This window comes from Serinus canaria, chromosome 5, assembly GCF_022539315.1.
Source record: "Serinus canaria isolate serCan28SL12 chromosome 5, serCan2020, whole genome shotgun sequence".
Lineage (NCBI taxonomy): Eukaryota > Metazoa > Chordata > Aves > Passeriformes > Fringillidae > Serinus > Serinus canaria.
In genome coordinates this window covers 2,653,470-2,680,214 of record NC_066319.1, presented here as the reverse complement: position 1 = coordinate 2,680,214, position 26,745 = coordinate 2,653,470, and the positions used below count along the sequence as shown (strand labels likewise).

Genomic DNA, 26,745 nt, shown 5'->3' with positions numbered 1-26,745 from the left:
ATATTTTTAAAGTCCCCTTCTCCTTCATCAAGGTCACCACTTCAGCACAGTGCCTGCCCCTGGGCAGTGGTACACACAAGCTGAACTTGGCTCTGCAGTTCTGCAGCTTGTATTCTCCAACTGGAGGCTGCTGCATCCCACTTCACTGCTAGGGAATAGTGCAGGGAATGTGCTCAAGAAAGGCTCTCCCAAAACTCCTACCAACTGCTAGCACCTCTAGAAAGGCTTCCTTCGAAGGAACCAGTCTGAAACAGACAGAACTGGGAAAACTTGGCTTATTAAACATGAAACTGTACAAAACATGTGGCTTCTGACCAGAGTTAAGGCTGTGAATTCTGAAAAAAGTACGATCAAAGTAACAAAGCAAACATATTTCAACTAAGTAAATTTGTTGTTCATTCCTTTAAATAAATCAACAAGTATATTTTCACGAAGTAATGTCAGTGGACAGGAGGCACTTCAGTTTGTCCCCCCACAGCCAAGCTTCTCTGTACAGAAACCCAGCAGGGAACCAGGCAGATGCATTCAGCAAAATGAGGCACCTTTGGTTGACACCTTGCTAATGTTGACCCAAGTGTAACAACGCTCTCTCCTTCTCAAAATTACATCTGCAGCCTCCTCAGGCTGGGCAAACTCAGGAGCACGACCGACTTGGCAGGCTGTGACAACCTGGAGCAGCACAGGCTGTTCCAGGCCTGAGCACCATTAATAATTAACTGTACAGTGCCATTTCCACATGACTGAGCTGGGGGGGAGTGGGGCACAGTAACTGGTTAATAAGGCCACTGCAGGGGAGCTCAGGAGAAACTGCCACACTGCTCTCTTCATTTGCCTGTGAAATCCACAGCTCCTTCCCCCAGCACTGCAACCACCCTGCTGCCCCTGGTGTAGTAAATTCCCAGCCAGAGGCAGCCACCTAATAACAGAGTTAAACTGTAACCCAAGAAAACTTGTTTTCCAACTTTCAGGCCTCCACGGGCAAAAACCAGCTCCAAAACTCTGACATCCTTCTCACAGTGTAGCTGGGCATCGAGGGAGGCTTTCTAAACACTCTAACTTCCAGCAAATGTACAACTGGAGCAGTGGCACTAATGAAATCTTTTGTTTACATCATGCATCACTCTGGAAACACTGTAAAGATACTAACTGCCATTTTTTCCAGGTAAAACAATTGTTCTTTTCATATTAGGTGCCACCCAACTTCAAGTTATTCAGCAAGTACAAAGCTGAATTAGTTGCCCTCTCTTTCAAAAGTTCATTACCAGTAGTAGAAGCACCTCCACGTTATTGTTTATTTTGGATATGTAGCTGAGCAAGCTGTACTGATGCAAGTACTTTCATACCCCATGTCCTGTTCACCCTGAGGAATTCCCTCACTCCAGCTGGACAATTAATAACAAAGCACTGGCAATTGAGGTTTCATGCAATTTATAAAGGGAAACATATCCACAAAGAGTGCAAAGTGTCCAAAAATACAAGCCCAGGGAGTTCCAACCCTCTGGCCACCTCAAAACCAGCTCTGTGAGCAGATCTGTCACCCACAGAAGTGAGAGAGCAGTGCAAAGGAGAAAGCACTGAGGTGTTCCAGGTCACTTGTGCCCGATAAGAGGTTTCCTCAATGACAGAGGCAATTCTGGACACAAACTGCATGGGCACACACACTTCTTCACAGAGAACCAGGAGGTGCAGAAGCAGCTGATGATATCTCACCAAAGAAACCAACACCCAGTTCTGGGGCAGCAACCAGAGATGCAATTCCATGGCAAAAGAAATCATTACCAATCTTGACTAAAACAAGTATTCCAGAGCTCAGGGATGTTGGCACATCACTCACCAGGAGCATTCAGCTGAGCCAACACAGCCTTTGCCCCACGTGAAACCTCAGTCCTGCACAGGTCCAGGCTGAAAGGCCAAAGGTTGGCTCTTAAGTTTGAGAGAGTTTTAGTGGGAGGCAAAGGATACAATGATCCAATTTTGCCCTTGTAGAACTTAGTTACTAACCACCCAAAAAAATGTTACAGGGCTGGTTAAGGTCTGTGCAACAGCAGAGATATTTTTAAGCAGACACCACCAATGTTGCAATGATAGCAGAAATTGAAAATATCAGTTGGTTTAAGTGTGATACAAACCAGTCTCAATTGCACCATTGTCTCCATCCTTGGAAACAGAACTGATGCCATACACTGAGCACAAACATATTTTACATAAAATATCAGAGTGAACTGCTGTGACTCAACGCTGCCATAGCACCAGCACTCAAGAACACAATTGCTTTATTCATATTTTCCACCAATATCAAAAGCTAAATCTTGTGATACCAATATGACTGCAATCAGAGCTAAAAAGATAAAGGAAACAGTACTGGAAGCATTTCTTTTTCTCTTGGGCAAGCTGGAAAAGCCGGCACAAGCAGTGCAGCCTTGGCCACCAGCCCCAAAGAGAACATCCCTCCAAACCAGAATGTGCCACCATCAACATAAACAACACATCTCAACCAGCCAGGGCTTCACCAGCCTCATCTCTTCTTTTAGAGGATTAATTCTTTTTGAACTTGGAAACAGCAGACACACTCAAATAAAAGTCTCTAACAGTGGAGATTAGGAGAGCCCACACCTTCTGCAGGACAGAAGTGCTGGAGGATCCATCCAAACCACTGCTGTCTGCCACCCTTTAAAACAGCAGAAGGGCCAAGGCACTTCTTCCATTGCCCTAAGTATTTCCAAAAGATTTTGCCACCTTCCCTAAAGCAGAAATAAAATTTGATAGAGAGGATTAGCCCATACTGCATGTTGGTATATCACATGTTCAAATGCCACTGGACTTAAAAAAAAAAAAAAATCCTTCTTAGTCCTTTCTTATTTCCAGTAATTTTACTTTTGTGCAATTGCTTAATTTTGCTTTTTTTAGAATGCTGGGCATTTGTTAGAACTAGAAATGGATCAACCCATCTAAGCAATTTATTTTGAAATTTCAATTAAAAATAGCTCTAGACAATACCAAAAGCAGCTCCTGTAAGAATATACATTGAGATGTTTGTTGCCACTTCACAGAATGTAAGGCAGCACATCTGCATCCACAGAAAAGGATCCTACTTACACAGAGTTCATCAAATCCTCTCAACTACTCACTGAGGAGGAAACTCATCCAAAATTACCTTTCTCCCTCTCAGGAAAAAAAGATTTCCACCTGCACAAAAAGAAATGAGCAACAGAAACCAAAGCAAACAAAAAACAAACAAAGATCCCCAAACAACAACACCACCACAAAATTCCTGTTCTCCCCACAGGACCTGCACATTAAGGCTACAGCAGCACACATACAAAAAACCTGTGGAGCTCATTGAGTCTGACATGCAATGCAAAAATTTGCAAATCAGGCTCTCCTCTACCAAGGGGGTGAATAAAACTTTCCTCCATATTGAGAACTGCCTGGTATTAAGCAATATTTGAGTTAAAACTTTGCCCAAATACATGGAAAAGTCAGTCTCTCTTCCAAGAGGACCAACAAGAATGTCATTATCAAGTGGTTACTGAGTTGTGAAGACACCATGCCTAGAGCATATTCAACTTCCTCTGCAACAAAGATGTCAGAGCAAATAAGAACGTTGGCCTTTATTTGTTTTAAAACTGACTTAACTGTAAAATAACCAAGGCATCTAATCCCACACACTTATCTTGACTGACCTTTTTCTGCTGCAGTTTTCAGGTCAGTTGCCCCAGCTACATCTAGTAACAACTCCCAAACATATACAGGCTGAGGTAAACACACACAGTAAGTACATGTTTGGAAGGTATTTTTACACGTACACAAACAGAAAAAAAAACCTCTGTGACGTCCCAGTATTTTCCCCCATTACAAAAATTTGTTATTTAAAAGTGGTTTGAATATATTATGTTTTTATATAACATGGGTTTTTCTTTCCTTGTAAGCAACACCATCATGAAAACAGCATTGGTTGCTTGCAGAAAACAGCTGTATAAACTGGACATGGCATTTACTGTAGAACAATAAAGAAAAAAAAGAGGTAAAAGGTGTTTCCCCCTTCTTTCAGCTTTCTAAGGATGTAGAGAAGCAGTGTCTCCTACAGGTAAATATCAGTGCACTAGAAATCCATTCTCTCTCACAGAAGGATCAGCCTTCTGCCTCCCAGTGAATCAGTAACTGCAATAACCCATACTATAATGTTTCCCAAAACCACCAGGGCAAGAAATGTCTCCCCCTCCCCTGTGCAAGGAAACTTCCTGATTTAACTGCACAGAAAGCATGTGAAAAGAAAGTTTAAATGCAGCATACAACCCACTACCTGGGGACATAATAATACTGATAAATGTGCATATATTTTTTCTCTGTTGTATTCCCTTCCATGTTTAATAATCTTTCCACTTGTAGCATAAATAAACCTTTAACAGCCACTCTTGTTTTAATCTTCAGAAGAATGTTTAGACACCTCTGTGACAGAGTTTTAAAAACACATCCAGTCTCAAGCAGCATTTGTCACAAAGAGCTCCCAAAGTATTTCTTGGGAACACTTCCCACCATGTCCTCTTGCTGGGCTCAGAGCTGGCACAGTGCAAAGGAAGAAACCAGCCCACAGCATCATTACAAAAGCCACAGAGAAAAGTTATTGAAATCACCCTTTAGTATCTCATGAAAGCAATCTGCTCCTATTAGGCTGAATAGCAACTAATTCTGCAAATCACAAAATAAGTTGGTATTAAAAGGAAAGAAGAGACCAAGAGGCTTTTTTCTCCTCTTAGGAACAAATCTGGTTCCTTCTGAAGGGCTCCACAAGATCTCAAACACCAAAATTCCCATACTTAACAGATTCAAATAAAGATGATCTGAGTACCTCTTCTACCCACATAAAATCCCTAATAATCTTCAAAGAGAAGCTGTGGAAAAAACTTCTCAACTGGAACACACAGACTGCAGACAAGCAACCAAGTCCAACAGTTAAAAAGAAAAAAAAGGGAAGAATTGAAAGGAAATGGGTGAGAAGTAGCAGATGACCAAAGCTTCTAGAAAAAACTCAAGAAGATGTTGACAAGACAATGATGCACATCAACAGCTTCAGTCAAAAAGGGAGAAAGGCTTCTCACAAGAAACAACTACAAATCCTCCTGGAAATTGTGTAAGTTCCACCAATTTGGCAGCACAGAAAAAAACCTGCACCATAGGAAAGAGGGGAAAAATTAATATATTTTACTTAAACTAGTGGAATTTGGTAAAAGTTAACATTGCTTTTTTTTAATGCTGACAAAGGACCAAAACAAAGCAGTAAACATGTTGAGACTGTGGAAACACAAGAGAAGAAACATTTATTCTATCTACATGTGAAAAACTAAATTACTTTTGCAGAAGTAAATTAATAAAGCTTTAGAAAAAATTGTGTATATAAGTACTTTTTAAGGCTATCTGACATTAGTGGTTATTTATGTCTTCCAAAGAGAGCTAGATCATCAGTAAGAAAAACTCCTTTTCCTCCTTTATAAACTTTCTAATGATTATTGGTATTGAAGTTGTTTTCTCTCTGCATTTTTGCCTGTATAGGTGAGCTCCTCATGCAGCCCTTGAGGGGGGCATGCCTTAGAGGTCCCATCTGATGCAGGCAGGCACTTGTTTCAGTCTATTCCAGCAGGAACAGGGAGAGGTTCAGGTGTCAGCTGACAGCCAGAGACCCATGGAGCAGGCTGCAGGGATCTGCTCACGCTAATAAAAGCAGCAAACATCTCTGCAATGAGGCCACTCCAGCCACACACAAAGCACAGCTGCACCACTTATTGCAGCCCCAGCTGAAGTTTCTCTCCTGGCACTTGCTCCTGCCCAGGGACCAGTTCTGCCATCTCACTTCACCACTGCAAGATGAGCTCAGCACAAGGCGAGGAGATCCACTTCCAACTCACAGCTCAGAGTCAAGCAAAACTAAAGAAAACCCCTAAAATAACCCAAAGCAGGTTTTTCTCAGGTACTGGTGGCTGCTTGCCCCAAGGCAAGCTAACAGCAAAGCCAAGCTTGGTGATAAAAATCTTGCCTCACCCAGCAATTTAAGTTCCTTGGAGGTTTAGTGTCCTGGTGACACAAAGAACAGCTGCAGGACACTGGAGTATGGTGACCCAGAGCAGCTCAGCCTCCAGAACACAGCAGAGCACAGGAAACACTCAGACCAGTGGATTATGAAATCCAACAGGCCTGGAGAAGGGCCCATGGGCATCTCCAATCAGCTGCAGGGTGTTTGTGGGACTCAGCACAGGTATCAGGAGCTGAGCTTTCCTGCCCAGAAGTTTTCCAGCACATTCTAAATGGGTGGTTACTACAGCACCACAGTGATCACACAAACAAAAGCAGACTTTCATTTGGCAATAACTAACTTTTTACACTAAAAACATTAATTGTACATTATTTGTAACGTGCTTTAAAAAGCACTTAAAAGTCTTCTAGAACTGTTACATAAACTCATGCTTTCCATTCTTGCTGAAATTAAGATTAAAGGATTAATTTTAAAGATTAAGATTACCTGGTGTTAAAGGTAGCTTTCATGGGAGTGCCCCCTCCTAACATGCAAAAAGAGTTCTCTGTATGTAAGAATCCAATTACTTTTTTAATATTGGGAGTTGCTGTAGCTTTGATCATCCTAAAAGACAGGAAAATATTTCTTATGTCTATTTTGTCTTCGGATGTTTGACTGCATCTTCTTTTATTGCTCTGTTGGGGAACTTGAACTTAGCATTTTCCTGTTATACCCAAATACTGAAGAGCATAAGAGAGCTGGATAAAAGGGGAAAAAAGGATTATATTCCTCACTTCCAAAAAGGAATAATTTCCTAATCTTTTCCTAAAAACATTACATACCGTACAAAAAGTTTACATAATGCTGGAATTAATAAATATGTACAGTTAATATTCAGAGCAGTATTTTGAAATTACACTGACTCAGCATAAGGAAAAAAAACAGACCTAAACTTCTTGAGTCTACTTGTTTAAAAAACAGTTCAGTTATTTGGCTCTTCTTCCTTTTCCAAACCCAAGTGCTACACCAGAGATTACCTCCCTTTTGTCAGAAAGTTACCCACTATCAAAAATGGAGTATTAAAATGCTATATGGAAAAAAAAAGTCATATACAATGAAAGAAATACTACAAAACTTCACAAATATCCCCAAACTGCATCTAAAACCAAGACTCACACCAACTTCTGCCACCTTTTTCAATATTCACTACATTGAAATAAAACAACTGAAGAACTGGGGGGAAGAACCTAGCCTGTAGGAAATGTTACATTATCAAATAAAGTCACCAACTAAAATCCACTTTCACAGTTACATGCTGTTCCCCTGCTCACCTGCCACTCACAGCACAGTGACTCTGAAGAAAAACAAAGCTCCAATTTCTCTAAAATTCTGCCCAAGAGGTAGAGGCTCTAAATTAAAACATTCTCTAAAGGGGGGGTGGGGTGGGGGAAGCCAAGACCAGGTAACAGGATTTTCCAAGATTCATCCTTCATTATAGGTTATTTCAGGTTAAACAGAGGGTGCTCAGTGCCTGTACAAGTCAGAAAAGGTAACCCATTACTAACCCATATCATAGCATCAGTTATTTTAGGCTGCTGTAAATAGAGTTACATGGTCATTCCAGGTGCACTGCACACACAGCTTTGGTCTGGAACAAGATCAGTGCTCATCCTCACTCCTTTCCCCATGTTTGGTGTTGTGCTCTGCCCAGCCACGGTTCTGAAGCACAGTTTCAGACACCTGAAGTCCCATCCTATTCTCAAGATCTATTAAAAGTAATTCATTCTTTTCTTTCAAGATCTATTGAAAGTAATTCAATTTTTTTCCACTCCACCTCTGACTGTCAGTGAAGGGATCTCAAGAAATAGGATAAATAGAATAGAATATTTCAGTGACTTAGGAACTTGGAAAACTCAAAATGGTACAAACAAGCTTTTCTGAAGTCTGAAAGGTGGATGCTATGTCACAAAATTCAAAAGCAAACTTGTGACATAGGAATGTTGGTGGCACCACTGTGACACTTCCACATTTCTTCTTCCCTCAGCCAAGGATCACCAGGTGATTATCAGGCCTGCTCTACCCAACTTGTACTTCTGTCAGACAGAGCAGTTTAATTCAGCTCTAACGCTTCTACAGATCAGATGAAATCATTTTATATATTCAGAAAAGCCGAGGCTGATCTCATAAAAAAATGTAGGAAGGCCTCTCTGTCCTCTGCTTTACTCCCCAAAGTTCTGTGCAGAAAGCAACACTGTCTGCAGGAACTGTTCTGTAAGGGCACAGCACTCACATGCCACGACACCCCACACTGCCACAGCGAAATTTAGCTCCACTCAAAGCAGTTTCTCCTTCTGTATTTAACATTCCTCCAAAATACATGTCCAGCCTCAAATGACAGTGCTGTTCCCGTTACCAATGCTGCTTTTCTCCCCCCTCACACACAAGAAAGCCAGCCACAAAATTCCCCTTCCAAAAGGCACTGCTTTGTCAAAAGGGCCTTTGTTGCTGTGATCAGCAAACTGGCAAAAGGGAAAATACAAGAAAGAGATCCTATAGAGATAAAAACTACTCTAAAAACAGGAAGTGTGCAATCCCTTCAGAGAGGGGTACATACACCCAAACACGTGAGCTTGGGAAAACACAGCCTGACATTCCTACACCTCTGGATTGGGGTTTCCACAAGAATTTAGTGCAGTCAGTTCTGTCCCACCCAGGGGCTGGTGAGTTAACCAACCCTCTGCCTCTGAAAGTGCTGCTCAGCCTCCCTTCCCCTTCCACAGATGCCATCAATCCCGCAGATGCTTTTGGAATAAATCTCCGATTTGTTCCAAACTGGAAAGACACAAGGAGAAAAGCAGCACATGCAAATAAATTCTAGTGGTTTTTTATCAGTTAGTTCTGAAAGATGAGTTGCAAGCTCAGTCTCCCTCCCCACACCCTTTGTCTCTGCTATCTTGTTATGCAGGAGTCTGTCTCATTTCCCTGTTTCCATAGGTAGTTGTTTGAAAGAGACGAGGGAGGAAACAAGCAAACCCAAAAAAAAAAAAACCCGAAACAAAGAAAAATCACAAGCGCCGCAGAGACCCCAGGGCAGGGGCAGCTTCCCGAGCAATTTTTCAATGAAACTTTATTCCAGCTCATGGAACCCATCCAATTACACACCGCCCCCAAGCCCGGAGAGCCATGCACCACCACCACAATCGGAACTGGAACACGCAGCCAAATTTATCTATTAAAAAAAATAATAATAATTAATTTACAAGCACGAGCGGTGCCACACCCTGAGCGAGCTCCTAGCAGAGAAGCCCCCAGGAAGAAGTGAAGGGAGTGAAAAGCCCAAGGGCTCTCAGCATGTGCTACCATAAAAGGTCCGCAGATAAAGCCGCCCCACGGCTCCGCCGGGATCAGTTTTCCCCCGGTAAGTCCGCGTTAACACTTTGCTCTATTTATTCGCCATCTCACCATGCCGCTTCGTAATACAGCATTGACCTATTTTCCAGGTGCTTAATTAATCTCTTTGCTGGCTGCCACGCTTGTTAGGCAGTTACTTGTGTGTATTTTAAACTCAGTTTATAGAAAGCTCCAGCAAATTAAGTCTGTTACGGAATTATTATGTCAGAAAGTAAGTCCTCGCAGTCCATCCCAGCTCTCCTACTTGGTGCGACATCAATCAGTGCCTAAACTTTTTGCAAACGATGTCATGGGCGATAATACTGGGTAGAAAATGAATAATCACAGAAACATGCATTGTTATCAGCAACTACAGCTTCACCTAATGGAATCGTCTCTCACAGTAACATACTTTCCCACAATTTAAAGACAATGAAATAAACAAGGCAATACACGAGTAGGGAGATGTGAAATACACAAGCAGGAAGATGCAAAAACATCACAGCGCCACATAATTTCTGGCAAGTCAAACCCCGGAGTGCCAAAAACAAAGTTAACAAAGAAACAAACAATCCCTGTTTCTGACATTTTAAGTCAGATGCAACAGTTAGTAACAAAAGTATAGCCTCAAAAGAAAGCTCTTTATTATATACGTGTAAGCTCATAGCATTGACGATCGTGGGCTTGATCTAAATAAAAATAATTTTTACACGCTCATCACAATTTCCTACAGCGTTAAACACATGCAAACGCACCTGCCAGCTTTACAATTGATACCACGACGAATCCAGAACAAACCCCGCACAATCCCTGCCGCAACCATTACGGCAAAGCCTCCGGCAAACAAACCCCTCTGCTTTTACAGAACTCGTTCTTGGGAACTGACCAAATTTTAAAGGATCCACTTCCTTTCCAGTTGCTGTTAGTGATCCCGGCCCTGGGCACCATTTGCCGCCCCAGCTTCCCCCCAGCGCGGGTCTCTCCTCGGGGGTCAGGGGCGAGGGTCGCGTCCCGCCGGGACTGCCAGGAGCGGCCGCGGAGGCGCCCGAGCAGCACCCGGAGCGGGAGGAGCCGCGGCCGCGCCCGAGCGCCGCCCCGGGACCCCCCGCAGCCCGGGCGGCCCCGGCGCTCCATACAAGGCACGGGAGGAGGCGGCGCGCCCGGAGGGGAGCGGGGCAGCGCCGGCGCTACCGCCGGGAGCGGGCGAGGGGCGGCCACACCTCCCCCGCCGGGCGGCGGCGGCCTCGCCCGACACCCGGGGCGGCTCAGTGTGGGCGCCCGGCCACGCCGGGGAACGGGAAACTTCGGGGACGCGGAGGGGGGGGCGCCGTCTAGGGCAGCGGGAAGGGGAAGCGGCGCTGCCCGCTCCCCGCCGCGCTCGGCCAGGCCGGCAGCGCTGCCCCGGGCAGGGGGGTCGGGTGTGCCGCGGAGCCCGCCGCGGGCAGGGCGCGATCGCCGCCGGCGAAGGCAGAGGCAGCGCCGCTCTCCGCCCGCGGAGCCGGCCCCGCTGGCCGCCGGCCGCTCACCTTCACGGGTCGGGCCGCGCTGGCGTCCGCGCTGGAGCTGCCGCCGCCGCCCTGGGCATGTCCGGGAGCGCTCGGGGAAGCGCCGCTCCGGCCGGGCTCAGCCGCTCAGCCCCGCCGCTGCTGCTGCCGCCGCCGCCTCGGCCGCTGCCATCTTGTCCTGGCGGCTGCGAGGGAAAAGCCCCAGCTCAGCCCGCTCGACAGACCGGGCCTCCGCCTCATCTTCCCGGGGAGGGACCCAACCCGCCCCCGGCCGCCGCCTCCTCCGCCTCCGCCTCTCCCCGCCTCCGCCCTGCCCGCGGCGGCCTAGCGGCGCCCGCCGCCGCCCATCGCCCCGGAGCGGCGGGCCGCGGCCCCGCCAAGCTCTGCGGAGGGGGCGCCGGCCGAGCCCCGCTCCGGCGCGCCCCGGCCCCCGCCCAGCCCGCGGGGCGCAGCCTGCGGGGCGCTCCCGCCGCCCGCCCGCTCCGCCCGGCCCGGCGGCAGCGCCCCCGCCCGGCCCCGCCGCGCAACGCAGCCGCCGCCGCCCCTCGCCCGCCCGCGGCGCTCGGAGCGCGCTCCGCGCCCGGCTCCGCTCCGCGCTTCTCGTCCGGCCCCGCTCCTCTCCTGCCCTCCCACACCGACCGGCCGGGGCTGCTGCGCGGCCATCACCGCCCCTTGCAGTGGTGGTGCATCGGCGGCGGAGCCTCCTCAGCGCCAGCTGACGGTCCCCCCGGGAAGTCCCCGCTGGGAGGACAACTTGTGATGCTCCTACGGCGAACTCCCGTGACGGTCCCCCCCGGGAAGTCCCCCCTGGGAGGACAACTTGAGATGCTCCTACCGCGAGCTCACCTCTCTGCCCGCTCCGGTCTGTCACTACCTGGAGGAAGGCAACCTCGTGCTTTGTGGGGGCTCTCCCAGGAGCACCTGTAAAACCCCCAATAATCCTCCGGTGCATGCCATCGCAATCACCGCGCCCCGAACGGTGAGCTCTCCCTCCCAACTCGTCAGCTGCCAACTCCCATAACACTCATTCACACACACACAACGTGCATAACGATGAGCAAACTGGTGCCGGGCTCCAGGCCTGACTCTCAGGACCTGGAGCTTAGAGGATGACAGGGTGAGAATGAACCTACGAATTCCTAGTTCATATTATAAAATCAGTCCTCTGGCCTCGTAAGACAAAGAGACTTCCCCAGCCAGCCCTGAAAAGAGCTGTGAAGCACCAACCTTCCAGATCTGGTCTGACATCCTTCCCAGGCGAGCAGTCCTTGCCACGCTAGCCCGAGCCCATCAGACACACCACTAGCTTTAGAGGTAACAGGGCAGAGCAAATGTGTTGACCAGTTTGCATCCTGCATTACAGTTCAGCGTTTTGCCTTGCTCAACTCTTCACAAAATAACAGGATACACCCCCAATAACAGCATGTCCCTAATATTATACATCACTTAAATATTGGTGGTTTGTAGGACTGGTCAGCTTCTGCAAACAGCATTCTTGACCCAAAATAGTGTTCAGCTGATGTGGGGCGAAAAAGGAATTACTGTTTGCCTATAAAGTATTTAGCCCCAAGATAAATCCTTGGCTGCAGCTACAACTGGACATCACATGCTTCTCCACCTCTTGCCAAAAATAACAAAGAATTTCTTTATTTACTTGCACAACTACACGTACTCTGCTATTTTTTCTCACTACTTGTTCCAGTATTTTCAACACGTGTCTGCTTGATTTTAACCTTTATTTAGGACCAATCCTTGTAATAAAGATTGTTAGGATGTGAAGTCAGAATTTGAATTAATTAATTGGAGAAGCCAGACTTATTTTACGGAAGTGCTAAAACCTAACATTGGTTTTACTAGCACAACACCACCAATTTTCAGTCTTGTAAGTAATGAGCCATATAATTTAGGGCTGGGGAAGAAATAGGTGGGTGTCAATGGTAGTAAATTATAGCACTCAAGAGCTGCTCATAACATCTATTGCTTACTAATTTTAGAAATATTAATCAAGCTCCTAAAAAATAACATCCCCCAGAGTTATTTCTACACATTTTATTAACATATAAATAGACAGTAAATGTTGATAAACATTCTTGGTGATTACTTAACCATACAAATTCTAAAAAGCCTTGACAAAAAAAAAAAAAAAAAAGCACATTAAATATATGCTGCAAACTTAAATTGGTGTATATCACCCCAAATTGTGATCCACTGACGAGTCTCAACATAATTTTTCCAGCTGTTTTTAGGATCTATTTCTAGCAAATTTCTCATGTTTCACCACGCACCTCCTTACAATTTGATAACCAAAACAATCCAAATGCAGTTGTAAATTTGAATGTTACCAATCCTCTACTAACAGGCAAAGTGATGAACCCAGTGCTCCACAGATACATCTGCACAATTTTAACCAACTTTCAGAAAGATATTTGAATTTAGATTTAGAAAAGAAGGGGTGACTTCGGGCTCATTAACCTCTCTTATCACACTGTTCTCTCACTGGAGTTTTGGGTGGGTCACGTTTGCTAAATGGCAGCGCCTCCTGAAACATCCCAGCACTGTCAGTTCTCTCCTCATGTTCCAGTTTTTGCTAATTAGATCAAGCTAGACTCCCACTCACCTTGCAACAGGAGTATCACCAGCGTGTAATCAAACTCTCAAATCTCGCTGAAACTCCTTCAGTTGCTTTTGTGGAGCGCAGCACCCCTCTGCAGACCCATTGTTTCTCCTTTTTTCCTTTCAGGCTCCCTGGAGAAGCTCCCTTCTTTGGCAGCTGTTTCAATTAAAGCTTTCCTCAGCTTTGGGACTGAGGGCTGGCCAGAGCCATTGCGAGCTGGAGTGATGAACCTCCACTGTCAGTGACTCCTAGCGATGACTTTGGCCACAAAAGAGTTTTGAAGTGCCCACAAAGCACAGTAAAACTTCATTAGATGTATCAGCGAGCTTTAAACACTCTGATGACCGTTTCTATCAGAGGTTAAATCTGACTGTGACTGTGTCTGAGAAGCCCTCACATGACTTTTTGGTTTTTTTGTCACCTGGAAAACAGCAAACGCTTCCCTGTCCTAATTTTCTCTTGGCAGGTACATTTGTGCTGGTAGGCAACAGAGGGGTTAATGTGGAAACTCCTGTTACACCTCTAAGTGCTGTGGGCTCCTGATACCGTGTGGAGGGGAGGGTTTTGTTTCAAAGTGCTTAAGTAACTCAGTGGAAGGAGGCTCTATGTCATTTAGATTCATTTATGAAGTTCAGCACTGAAACACACACCCCCGTGGGCTCCTGTTCCTCCTTGTCTCCAAGCCTGTGCAGAGGATAAGCACTAGTTAGGTGTGAGTGCTCTGAGTGGAAAATCAAACCCAGGAGTTAGAAGAAGAGGATATTTTCAACAGATGTAATCTATTATGCAGCAAAAAGAAACGATCTGAGGACAAACACAGGCTAGAAGCTTTTGGCAGAACACCTCCCAATGACATTTTGTGCTATTTTTGTTACCAAAATCCCAAGTGTAGATGCAGGCTGAAAATGCTTTGGCTAGAACAATTTGTTTTACTCTTCAAACTGCTATAAGCTGCATCACCAAAACACTTTTTACAGCCAGGATGAGTTGTTCATATCAGCTTCTGGGTCCCTTGTATCATCTTGACTCTGAATTTTTGAACAAGCTTGAGTCCTGAATGAGGCTCTGCCATCAGAGGTAAGGACTGGAGAAGGCAGGACCACAGGGCTGTAATTCCATCCAGAAGGCTCAGAATGACACCAGTAACCAAGGTGCAATTGCATGGAGCAGCAAGGCACAGTCCCAGTGCAGAGGGACAGAGCTGGCCTCTCACAATTCTCCTGAGCAGGTAAATTTCCCCAGTGCTGGCTCTCTCCTGCTGGCACTGAGCATCCCATTCAGCAGCTTCAGCTCACCCAGCAGAAAGGGCTTTCCTTGGGGCAGGAAAACACTCAGTGACTGGCAGAGATGACACAAAGAGGAAGGCAGAGTTTTTCCTTGGCACCTGGATGGGAGAGCTGAGTTTCCTGAGCAGAAATTATGAAATCCAAACAACCCAGAAGCTGCTTGGCAATGTGGTGTTGTGACCCCTGCAGGTGTCCAGGCCTTCACAGGTGGAACAAGCCAAGGTCCCAGTTAAATTTTTCTTTTTTTAAAACTTGCAGGCCACAGTCTTTAGTCTTTCCCACAGTATGTAACAATTTGTTAAGCAGAGAATTAATTCATGGATTCAAATTATAGGATTTGAAATCAGTATTTACTGTGTAGTATTTCACATTGGCTGCAATGTTTTATGCTTACAGTTTTTATCCTTCCCAATCAGACATAAGACTGGACAAAATTAAGTCATTTTTTTTCTCTCACAATTCCTTATCTAAAGCATTTTTTAACTGATGCTATTGTCACTTAAGTATGACTTGTATTATGAGAAACAAGCATTCGATATTCTGCATTTGGATCAAAATTTTCCAAGATCCAAATTCCTGTGGAAACATGCAAAGGGGTGAGAGTTAAACTGATAAAAAGTGCTCTTTTAAAATATAAAAAATTTAATGTACACTTCCCACTGATTACCATCATATTCAGATAAGCACAGTTCAAATTCTCCATCTCCCCTCCCCATAGATATATTTGCTAGATATACCCAAAATCCAACCTTCTGTTGCTGGGTGTGAATGGAAAATTACTTTCAAATTTAAAGCAAACATACACTTTGCTCCTTTTGCAACAACTGGAAGGACAGTTGAGAAGCACTGTGTTTCCTCAATTAAAAACCACACAGGTTTCTCTATGCATTTTCCACTTGCAAAAATAAGCACAAATTTCGCCTTTTATTTCCACTTTATTTTTTGCAGATTTAATGCAGGACTGAAAAAAAAAAAAATAAAAAGGACAGGGGGGAGAGGAAGTTTGTGGAAGTTTGTTTGTTTATTGTTTGTGTTTGATTTACAAATTCAACAGCCTGGCTCCTCTGGAAAGGTTTAAAAGCTGCCAGGGACAGAAAATGCTTTCCATGGGCTCAGGGTGGTTTCTGGGGCTTTGTGCCTGCTCGTGCCAATGTTCCTTTCACAAAGACACCACAGGTCCCTGGGCATCTCCATCCACTGGGGCACTTCCAGAGAAGAAAATCAGATTAAAGCATTCTTCAGATTGCCTCTACTTCTACTTGTTCCTTCCTCAGCCTTTAAAGCCCAGCTCCAAGAAACCTCCTGCACCATCCTGCCACTGCTATTTCAAATTCTGCCAGGTAATGGTGGAATTTTCTCTTAGGAAATAATTTTGTCTGGTATCTAAAGGTAATGATGGGGTGACTAAAATGGTAGTTCTCAGAAAATGTGAGAAGGAATCTAAAATATTTTTGGTTATCATGTGGATAAATTCTGGCTGACTTGAGAGGATATGCACTCCTCATCCAAACTAAAACACAATCCCCTAACTTTTCACATCAGAGAAAGGCAGAATAACTACACTGTAGAATCATTAAGATTGGGAAAAACCTCCAAGATCATTGAGTCCAACCTTTAATAGAAGAGTGATGTTTATGAACAAGGCAAAGGGAAAAAAACAAAAGTAGAAAAATATAATGAATTTATCTTGAAATTACATGAATACCCACTAGTTCAATTTAGGCTTTACAGAACTTTTATCTCTCTCTTTTTTTTTAATTGTTTCTTTTCAACCTTCTTGTCCTTTTCAGTGCCATAGTTGTTGAAACAGCTAAGTGGGACAACTATAATTTAAAAATATGGCACCCTGCTAATTGTCACAGATGATTTTGCTTAGGGACACTGTGAGATATTTATTTCTCTGCTTGTGTTCATATTGCATCAATAGGTGAAGATGTGACAGATGCTTCATTGCTGTGTTTTAAACTAGGCTAAGATCTTGTTCATATCAACATATTTTCTTCAACAAAGAGTTAAAGAAATTTTTGGGGTGGTTGAAATATCTTGACTAGATCATGTACATGCTAAGGTATCATAGTATTGCATTTTTCAGGCTGTATTTTCATTTTCAGCCTGGTTTTCCTCTTTGTTAGAGCCATAGAAGTAGATCATTCCTCACTCAAGTACCTTAGGAGATCCCCAAGGAAAGGATTTGTCTTCAGGAAATGCATCACAGTAATGTGCATTTCTAGTCTGACACTGTAAATATTCTTGCATTTTCTTTACAATTTTCATGTAGTCATTAGCCTTTGGGGTGCCTGAGTACCTTTCACAGAAGTGTATTTAATAATTACATTTTTATGCTCACTCTCTCTCAGCAGGAAAAGAGCTGGAAGTGACAGTTAGGGTTAATGAATTTTAAAGGTGCACAAAAATGAAGTATGTTTCTATTTTCAATGTGTTTGGCAAGAACAAATATATTTTACAATATCTGACTGTTACAAAATAGAGAGAATCTGATATAAATTGAGAATGATAATATTCAAGGCAATCAACAAAAAATTAGGTAATCCACTCCCAATTTAATGATATCCAAACATTGGAAAAATGATTACTTTACATAAAAGTTGAAAACAACTGAAAAACTTTTTCTACGGAGGAGACAAATTACCTTTTGAAATAAAAAGCACATTTAAAATGAAAATTCCAATGATATTGTGCTAATTTTAAAAAACTTTCATAGCAAATATTGCTATTTTTCCCTGTTGTTTTGAAATAAGCATCAATAAGGACTCTACATTTAAGAATATCCATAGGGTACCACCCACTAACCCTGCAGTAATTTCATTTTTACAGGTGAGCAATGTCTTCTGTCTTCAGTGACTGATCCATTGCAAGATCAAGGTGAAGAGCACAACAAATATTCCAGCTGACCTCACCTTCCAAAACTCATCATTCCTTCAAATAAACATCACTGAACACAGGCAGGCAGTGGAATGACAGAACTCAAACATAATCCTGCATCACTCCAGTGAGTCAGTGCTTCCTAGCACGAATGTCTACTGACTGCAGGGAAATAGTGACAGCACTAAAGGTTTCTGGGGCTGTGCTTTTGCAGCAGGTGAAAGAGGTCTGGTTTATGATTGGCTTTTTGCAAATATTAAAATGAATGTTATATGTGTTGTGTTAGAAAGTTATGCTGTGGTAATTTTCTTTAGCAGTGTGTTAAATATGGTTTTAGGTTAGAACATAGTGTTAAAATAAAAACCATGCTATGGAAGATACTTTTTTAAAGAGAGGACTTGCAGAGAGATAGCAGCCACAGGACACCTGAATTTTTCAGAGAAAAAGAATTTATTGCTCCATTATCAGAAAAATGAAGTTCTTCTTGCCTCACTCAGCCATGAAGATGCTGCCAGGATTCAGAGAAGAATTGACACTGCCCAGACACAATCCTGTGTTTGAATGGAATTGATGCATCATGGATGAGGTGTAGGAATATGCAACAGGCTGTTGTTTATAAGGGTTAATCCTCTGTTAATGTGGGTCCTTTTTTGGGCTTATTTTGCCCAGGAAAAGGTACCCAGCATCCATAACTCTTTGTTTTTATTGTCTCATATTGTCCTAATCCAAATTGTCCAAATTATTATTGCTCTAATTATATTACGATTTTTATAACCATTTTATTACTATTAAACTTTTAAATTTTTTAGAAAAACAAGTGACTGGCATTTTTCACACAGCACATTCCAGAGTAAATAGTCTGATTAGCTGGCTGCTGGTCCAGGCTGATGTTTTCCCGTGGCAAAGGGAAGTTTTATCCTCGTGCAGAACGTGTCAGCCTCTCCCACCAACCCCACAGGAGAGGAGCCTGCTTTAACTCTGGCACTGAATCACAGCCAAGCCTATTTTAGAATTAAATGGAAGATGACCTCTTTACCTGGCTCTCTGCAGCCTCACTGTGAAAGCACTTGAGGACTGAGCCAGGGCTTTGCTATCAGCAGCTAAAAACAAACCCAAAGTGCACAAAACCCCCCTTTTATGGCACTGGGGTAAGGCCCTGTCACTGATCTGTCTGTGGCACAAATCCCTCCTGAGAAGCAGTTTTACCCAGTCCATGTGCACCTGCACCCTCCCTTAACAGTTTAACCATCAGCAACTTCTCCATGGGTTTTCCTACCTTTTAAAAGCAGGTAGCCTTATTTCTCCCCATCCCCCATGAGACATCCTTAATGGAAAACCAGTTAAAAATATCTTATAAAGGTGTAAATTACCACATTAGGGACTCTCCTCCTAGAATGAACAAGAGAAAAGGCACATTACTTACATGAGTTATGAAAACAGATCAAACCATTATATAAAAAAAATAATTTCCTACTTTAGTAAAGAACATATTTCCCTAAAAACGTGTTTATTCAGAGGTGCAAACGTTCTAACAGGATTCTTACAAAAGTTACAAAACTTGGGCTTATTTTTTATTTTCCTGTTCCAAACCAGTTACAGCCCAAATCCTTTCCAAAGGAAAAGGTGATGCTCAAGAGCAATTTAATGAATTGTTTTGACCCAGTGAAATGCACCGTGTCCCCTGCCGGTAATGAGACACTCGGCAGAAAGTGTCGCATGGCAGGAACAATGGCAGCAGGCTGTCACTACAGCCACAAAGCCTCTTCACCTCGGAGCAATCTCTCCCCAGACAATGCAGGGGAAGATCAGGTAACACTTCTGAGCTAACTGCATCTGCACTTGGGGCTGCTGATGGTGCTTTGACCTGTAGCATTTTCACTTAATGAGAATTTTGATCGTTATTGTTGTTATTATTATTATTATTATTATTATTATTATTATTATTATTATTATTATTATTATTATTATTATTATTATTATTATAAAATCGATTATATAATATATAAAATATATTCCTATTCTAATATATTGATATTTTAATATTTCTTTCTATTTAATTTTATATCTAGAAATATTTTTATTTGCTTTTTTAAACACCTCTTTGCTAGGTAGACGTAAAGCTCGTGTTTGTTTTCTGACTCACAGACACTTTCGATTAAACAAATTTAACTTTAAAATGTTTACACAAAAATATCGTGTGACATTTTAATTAGATTCTGTGCAAAGGTAGACATGAAATCAGTGGGGTTTTATGGCTTTCTCATATTTTGATATAATTACCACTCTCTGCTATGAAACAGGGAGTGCAGCCTTACGCATTTATTGTCTGATGTTGAAAAGAATGGGAGTAATAATTAAAGAAATAATTTTAGAATAAATAATATTTATAATAAATATATATAATAAATATATATAATTATATAAAATAATAAAAATAAAATTCTATGAATAACAAAATACATGGCCACAAATAAAAACATGGTCATAAACATCACGTCATGGCCAACACCCAAATGAACAGCAATGAGATAAAACAGGTGAGAAAGTGAAAGGACAGAAACTGCAGAGCCCAGAACCCTGCCCATCCCCCAGGAGGACTGAGCCTGGGGAGATCATGGTGAGATTGAACTCAAAATCATGTACATGAAAAGGTTCTCATGGCACCCTCAGAGTCTGGCAGCAGCACCCCTGATTTTGCTGGATATTCCCTTGGAGGGGTGTCACTGTCATATTTTCTGGAAAAATCCCTTTGCCAGGATTTCTTCTCCTGGAAAGCTGAGAAACCTCAGAGAAAAAGGAAAACAATAATTATCTGATTTGCTTCTCCTGTGTTTTGCTGCTTTGGAATGTGGTTGGAGATTGTTTCTCCAACCACATTGTTTGATTGTTTTCATGTGAATTGTTTTGACTTAATGACCAGTCACAGTCAGGCTGGGTCAGGACTCTGGAGAGGGTCACAAGTTTTTAATCAGTATCTTGTTTAGCCTTCTGTCAGTATCCTTTCTCTATTCTTTAGTATAGCATTCTTTAGTATAATATCATGTCATAAAATAATAAATTAGCCTTCTAAGAACATGGAGTCAGATTCAGCTTTCCCTCCAACGATGGGGACCCCAGAAATGCCACAGAGGGGAGCACAAGGAAGGGATGAATTGCCATCAGGACACAGAGGCACAAGGAAAGGCCCATGGCTCCAGGCTCAGATGCTACTTCAGTGGAGGTCCCAAGAAAACTGGAGATCCTCCTATAACTAAGTTGTTTTTGTCAGTATATACTTGTGACTTTAAAAGCACAGTTTCCATAGTTCTAATACATGCACTGAACCTCCAGATGATTTTCAGGTTGATTTTTCTTTTTTAAATACAACCTGCATATCTCAGATAAGATAATGAAGTGGTAGATGTTACATAAATAGTACATGTGCCAGGGATTGGAGTACTTCCATTCATACCTCTTATGCCATATCTGACAAAGGAAATTTGTACAGCTATTGCTGACAAAAACAATTTAACATGTCCAAATTACATTATCCTTTTTCTACATCAATAACAAAATGCATCTGTATAGACTTCATTATTTTTCTATTGGCATGTAATAAAATAATTGAGAAATAGAAAAATACAAATCTGAGAGTAAAGATATTTTCATTTAAAATATGCTTTATTAATCAATTCAATTTATTATTTAATTACATACCAGTGGGAGACTGTAATTGATAGTTCTCATTCTGGATAATTCTCAAAATATGATAAAAAGTGCATCCTGTGAGGAAATGTATCACCAGCCACTCAAAAATACTTCAGAAAAATATTCCACAAAAATACCAAGCAGCAGCTGAAGGCAATGGCTAAAGGGGCAAGTGTTAGGGCACACCTCAAAGTGAAACACCTCAAAATTAAGGCATGAAAAAGCATTACTTAATCAACAGGGATGGGCTTTCCAAGCCGCCAGCGCGCAGAGGAGAAGCCACATCATTCATTTTCAAGCACTGCTTGTGTTTGAAGGTGTTTGGTTTTGAGCACTGCTTCGTGTACACACATGCAGCCAGCTTTATATCTCTGTTTATTCACTTGTTTATGACTTCTGCTTAAGCAGAGGTTACAGAACAGGAAACATGCCCAGGTCTTGGGAAGCAGCATCCCAGAATATGGAAGTGGTGTCATTACTTGGAGAAACCCAAGAGGAAATTACTGAACACTCAGAAAGAAAATTTGCACGCTGAGTATTTTATTTCTTTTCTTGTGTGTAAGATCAATGCTGGAATAATAGCAGAAGTTCCATTTTCATTGAAATATCTCCTGATGCTTCGTGTGTTGTAACTACTCCATGAAAATCAATCAAAATCTCTCAATGCTTATTAATGAAACTACTAATGAACATTTAGGGGAAATACCCAGAATATCAGTATTAATTTGAATAGATATAGAAACAGCAGCATTAACAAAGTAGCCTCAATTATGCACCAGAATTTCCTAGTCAGGAGTCAAAAATATAATAAATATAAAATATATTTAAGTATAATAAATATAAATAAAGATGGCTTCCAAATGAAATCTTCCAGAGCTTGCCATACAAGTATCAGACAAGAGATGACAGATGGATTCAGAGAGAAAAAGAATGTACAAGGAAAGAGGAGACAACCTTGGCCAGCACTGTAGGGAACATCATATCAGTGCACCAGCTGCCCACCTGCCTCAGGAGTCCTTATTTCCTGAGGGAAGGAATTCTGCCAGTGCCAGGTTTTATTCATTATTGTAGGACTGCCAACACCTTTTCTCTCCTGAAAGACAAAAACCTGTGTGTCATGTAAACCAATAAATACAATGTGAGTGCTGCTGAAACCTTCCAGAAGGACACCAGTAGCATGGGTGGGATCAAGATTTTACTCAGATATTTTCAATTTCTTCAAGTACTGTTTAGACATGTATTCACCTCCCCCCTCCCCCCAAAAGCGAGCCCTTGGAGATGACAATTGAATGAGAAAAGTATTAAAAAGCCCCCAAACAAACCTGGATTGTTAGTGTGGCTCCACTCATCATTGCATTCCATCATAAAGACATGGAAATCACCTTTTAATAGCCTGGCATGATGACAGCTATTTGACTCCTGAACTCAAAAGCAGTATAAATATTTTTGGTTTAACACATGAAATGTAACAATCAGACATCAACTGCTCTTCACCATTTAAATGCATTTCTTCAGGAGAAGCAAATTCATGTGTTTTAGCAGAAGCTAATAACTATTTCACAGCAGGGTATGAGTAGCTTCTCATTCATTTTTTATTAAATAGTTGTATCTGTTACATGTGTGAAAGATTGCTTTAGCTGCTTATATGAGGCTTTTAAGGCAGAATAGCATTCCACTCAGCAGACAATACTGAAAAGCTCTAGTTTAATTCAATAATTAACATCCTTGTGTTTCATTTCCAAGCACAAAATATTACCTTCAATTAAAAACACCATAGGAAATTGCCTAGTTATCTAGTTCTTTAACAATGTACTTCTTAGTGGGAGGCACTTAAAACTCATTTAATCACTGTCTGAAGCTTTTGCACTAAGTCATACTTAAAAATGAGCTGGTTAACTCATGTCCCTTAAGTTAAGCTTTACACCTAAGCAAAAAGTGCATCTCCTGGCTTGATTTCTGATCAGTGGTGGAGTATCTTGGTGGCAGCAACCTGGGCATTTATCCTTTGCTCCTTTCATTTCAGTGAGTGTGTCTCACATTTTCCACAGCAGCCTCCAAAATGCCTTCTGCTCCAGCAGACTCCATTCTGTCATTTCCAATATCATTTGCATTTATGTTATTTACAACTTCACATTGCCTTTTGTACCTTATTAGGCTCACTAAGTGACTGTGGAATCAAACTTCCTCATTAAAACATCTTTTGGCAAAGCTCCTTTCTGAATCATAATTTTCACTTCGTCTCTATTCAGAGTGTAATTTTTAAAGCTTGATGTTTATTAGACAAACAATAATGGAGTTGTGGGGCCTCCAAAGTGATTTATTTTTGAGACCTCTCTCTAACCTTTTAATTTAAATCTTAATTTGGAATTAGTTTAACATGAAAAAGTGAGATCTATTTTTCACTCTAATCCTAAATCAATATTAGCTCAGAAAATTATTCTGTCTGAGCCAGACAGCATACATTATACCACTAAAAGTAACCTTTTGCAGGGAATATCACTAACACTGCCTAAAAATAATTCATTTCCACAAATCAGAATGAGAAATCCATGGTTTTGGTTTTGTTTTTTTTTTTTTTGCCCAGACACCTTAAAATAATTTTGCCTCTCCTTCTCTGTACTATTATTGCTTAATTGCTGCTAATGAGTATGTAAAATAAGGGCTAGCACATCCCCTAAAATGTTTGCCTTGACAAATGTAGAAAGGTTCCTCTGCCTCAGACACACCAAGACAGCTCACAGAAGGAATTGAGCTGAAGTACATTGGAAGAAAATCATTATTTAAATTCAACAGTTTTAAATTTTGATTTAAATTCAACACTGCAACATGCTGACATTATTTATTGCAGATATCTATGAAATCATTACACTTCCATGAATTCCTCCAATTGATTCCAAATCAGACTTTCTTAGTAGGGATGCAGGTTTAATCCAGTAGTTCCCAGAAAAGAATGGTTAACACTGCAAAAATGCTGAACTTAATCTAGATATTAATCCAAATAAAACTCACTGAATATTTGTTTTTTTAAGAAAACCTTACAAATATAACCCCATCCTGGCACTGGGAATATGCAATTATTGCAAATTGTGTGGTTTGGTTTAGAAAAAATAAAGATAATTTTTTTAAAAAGTTGCTAAGCTGTTTCCTTTTCCACTGATCATCAGTCCTTTATTTTTAAAGCTCTTGAGATGAGTTTGTCTCCTGAGGCCACTGGGACTCCCTGCAGAATTTCCTCTCCCTGATGCAGAGCTAAACCACCCACGGATGTGTCCCCAGCAGCTCTGGTGTCACTGCACACCCCCGATGGTCCCAGGGACACGAGGCAGGACTGAAAACCAGCCAAAGAATCAAAGAGAAACGGTGCTAAAATCAGATTATTCTTCTTGCCATCACGAAGATTTCCAGGAAATTCACTTTCCAGCTGAGGGAAATGGTAGTGCTCTGTAGTGGTCTGTGAGGAAGCACAAAATCAGCTGCAATATCAGCAAGGTTTTCGTGTTCTTTGAATGAGATGCTATTAAACATTATAAACATTATATACATTTAACATTCTTAAATTCCACCACATTCAGTAATTTTTTACCCTGTATTAAGAGCATGTTTCTCCTGGGCTGTATGACTATTTTCCCACTTGCAGAGCCCTCTCTCCCACACACTGAGGCTCAGACCCTTCCCTTTCTCCCCGCATGCCGTAATTCCGGCTGGCTCTGGGGACAGAGTTTTGTGCCAGTGCCACCAGACCTGTGCCAGGGCACACACTGTGTTCCATCCCCTGCTGGAATGGCCTCGAGGGGCTTGTCAGACTGGAGCAAACTGGAACAGTTCTCATCTTTCACAGACACCAACCCAAAGGTATCACTCAGTCGTGTGCATTCCCCACTTTTCCCTTCCAGCGTTCAGGTTTGTCTTTTCCTGGTTTGTCCTTTTCCCTTTACAAGCAGCTGTGATATTCCATTGATTTTCTATTAAAGGCTATTGTAGTCTCACAGTTAAATTTCTACTGTAATTCAGATTTACTTTGGTTTGGTCTGGGGACATGACAGAGGTTAACCCAATCCATAGATCACATCAGATGAATCACACATGAAAAGTTTCCCAGGTCATTCAAGGTGAAAGAGAATTTCAGATGCAATACCCTCTTACAGAAAAAAAACAATATTCAGGTGACTGCTGAACAAAGACTTGCAATAAAATTCTGCCTAACAAGGAGAGCTGGAAGCAGTGCTCTCCCACATCTTGTGCTCCATGCACACAGCAGCCACGAGCCCTGACACGTACAAAGCATTGTCTAACAAAATGAAATCCCAGGGCTGATGAAACTCAGATTACCACCCACTGAAATGCCCAATTCTTCCCTTGCCTTTTGGCATATTTCCCCCCACCCAGCTGGCTGAGCCATCCTGCTGCAGTCCTGAGGTGTCTGCTTGTTAGTCCCTGTCTCTCAAGGCAAGGGGGTTAAAACTTTTTATTTCCAGTAAGGATTTTTATTTTGCCTCCATTTTTTCTTATACCTGAAAAACAGCACATTCTCTAGTTTAAAAAAAAAAAAAGGTTGAGGCAGAGTGTGAACACTAATTAGTAAAATGACTTCAATGTATGTACTTTATATTTTTCAAGTATATTCTACACATTATCAGAAAAAAAAGCCAACCTAGTATAAATCAAGCAGTGAAGTTATTCTGTACTGATGGTACTAGGAAAACCTCTTTTACAGAAATAAAATTATGGTTTTGCAATGTCATAAAGAAGAAAAAAAAAATTAAAGGTTGCCCAGAAATATCAAAAACATATGCTTTTCATGAAGAGCGTACAGCAGAAACCATCTCATCTCCATGAATTAGCATTTGTTCATCCTCATTAAGAGACTCAGATGCCTGCTTGTCCTGTAACTTAACACTGAAGGCCAAATTTCAAAGATGTCATACACCAGTTGCTGAACAGAAATTATCCATATAAAAAGTTCATTATTTAAAAGACTCTTAAGAGGATGCCAGCATTGATTTGAATTTACTCCCAGCATTTCTCTGCTTATTATTTGGAAGGTTGGAAGTTGCATTTACAAGGTTGGAAGTGGCATTTCACTTAGACACAAAAAGGTATGATACAAAACTGAAATCAGAGTAATAAGCTCTGACAGAAAGAAGACATTAATAGGAGCAACCAATGGCAAAATAAACTGTAGATCTAAGCAATGGCTTATCAAACCTAAGAGGATTTGCCTAATTAATCCTGTGTTGCACAGCTATCCAAATGGCTTTTCTGTCCAATCCATATTGTTGCTATTCATTACTTACTCTTGGCTTTCTAGAAACAAGAGACATATCACATAACAAGCTAAACAGTATCACCTATTTTTGAACTGCTTTACTGCAC

At 42.1% G+C, this 26,745-nt stretch overlaps 1 protein-coding gene across 3 annotated transcripts in view; it reads right to left on the bottom strand.

Moving 5' to 3' along the window:
* Positions 1-11,145, bottom strand: part of HIPK3 (homeodomain interacting protein kinase 3) — a 68,473-nt gene extending 57,328 nt beyond the window's left edge. For 2 of the 3 annotated variants that reach the window (XM_030240123.2, XM_050974941.1), the window contains exon 1: positions 10,924-11,145. The gene's annotated coding sequence lies outside the window, so the exon portion shown is untranslated. Of the gene's footprint in view, positions 1-10,283; positions 10,465-10,923 lie in introns of those variants that run through there. The other variant, XM_018921981.3, reaches the window with a different exon arrangement.
* Positions 11,146-26,745: the final 15,600 nt, after the last annotated feature.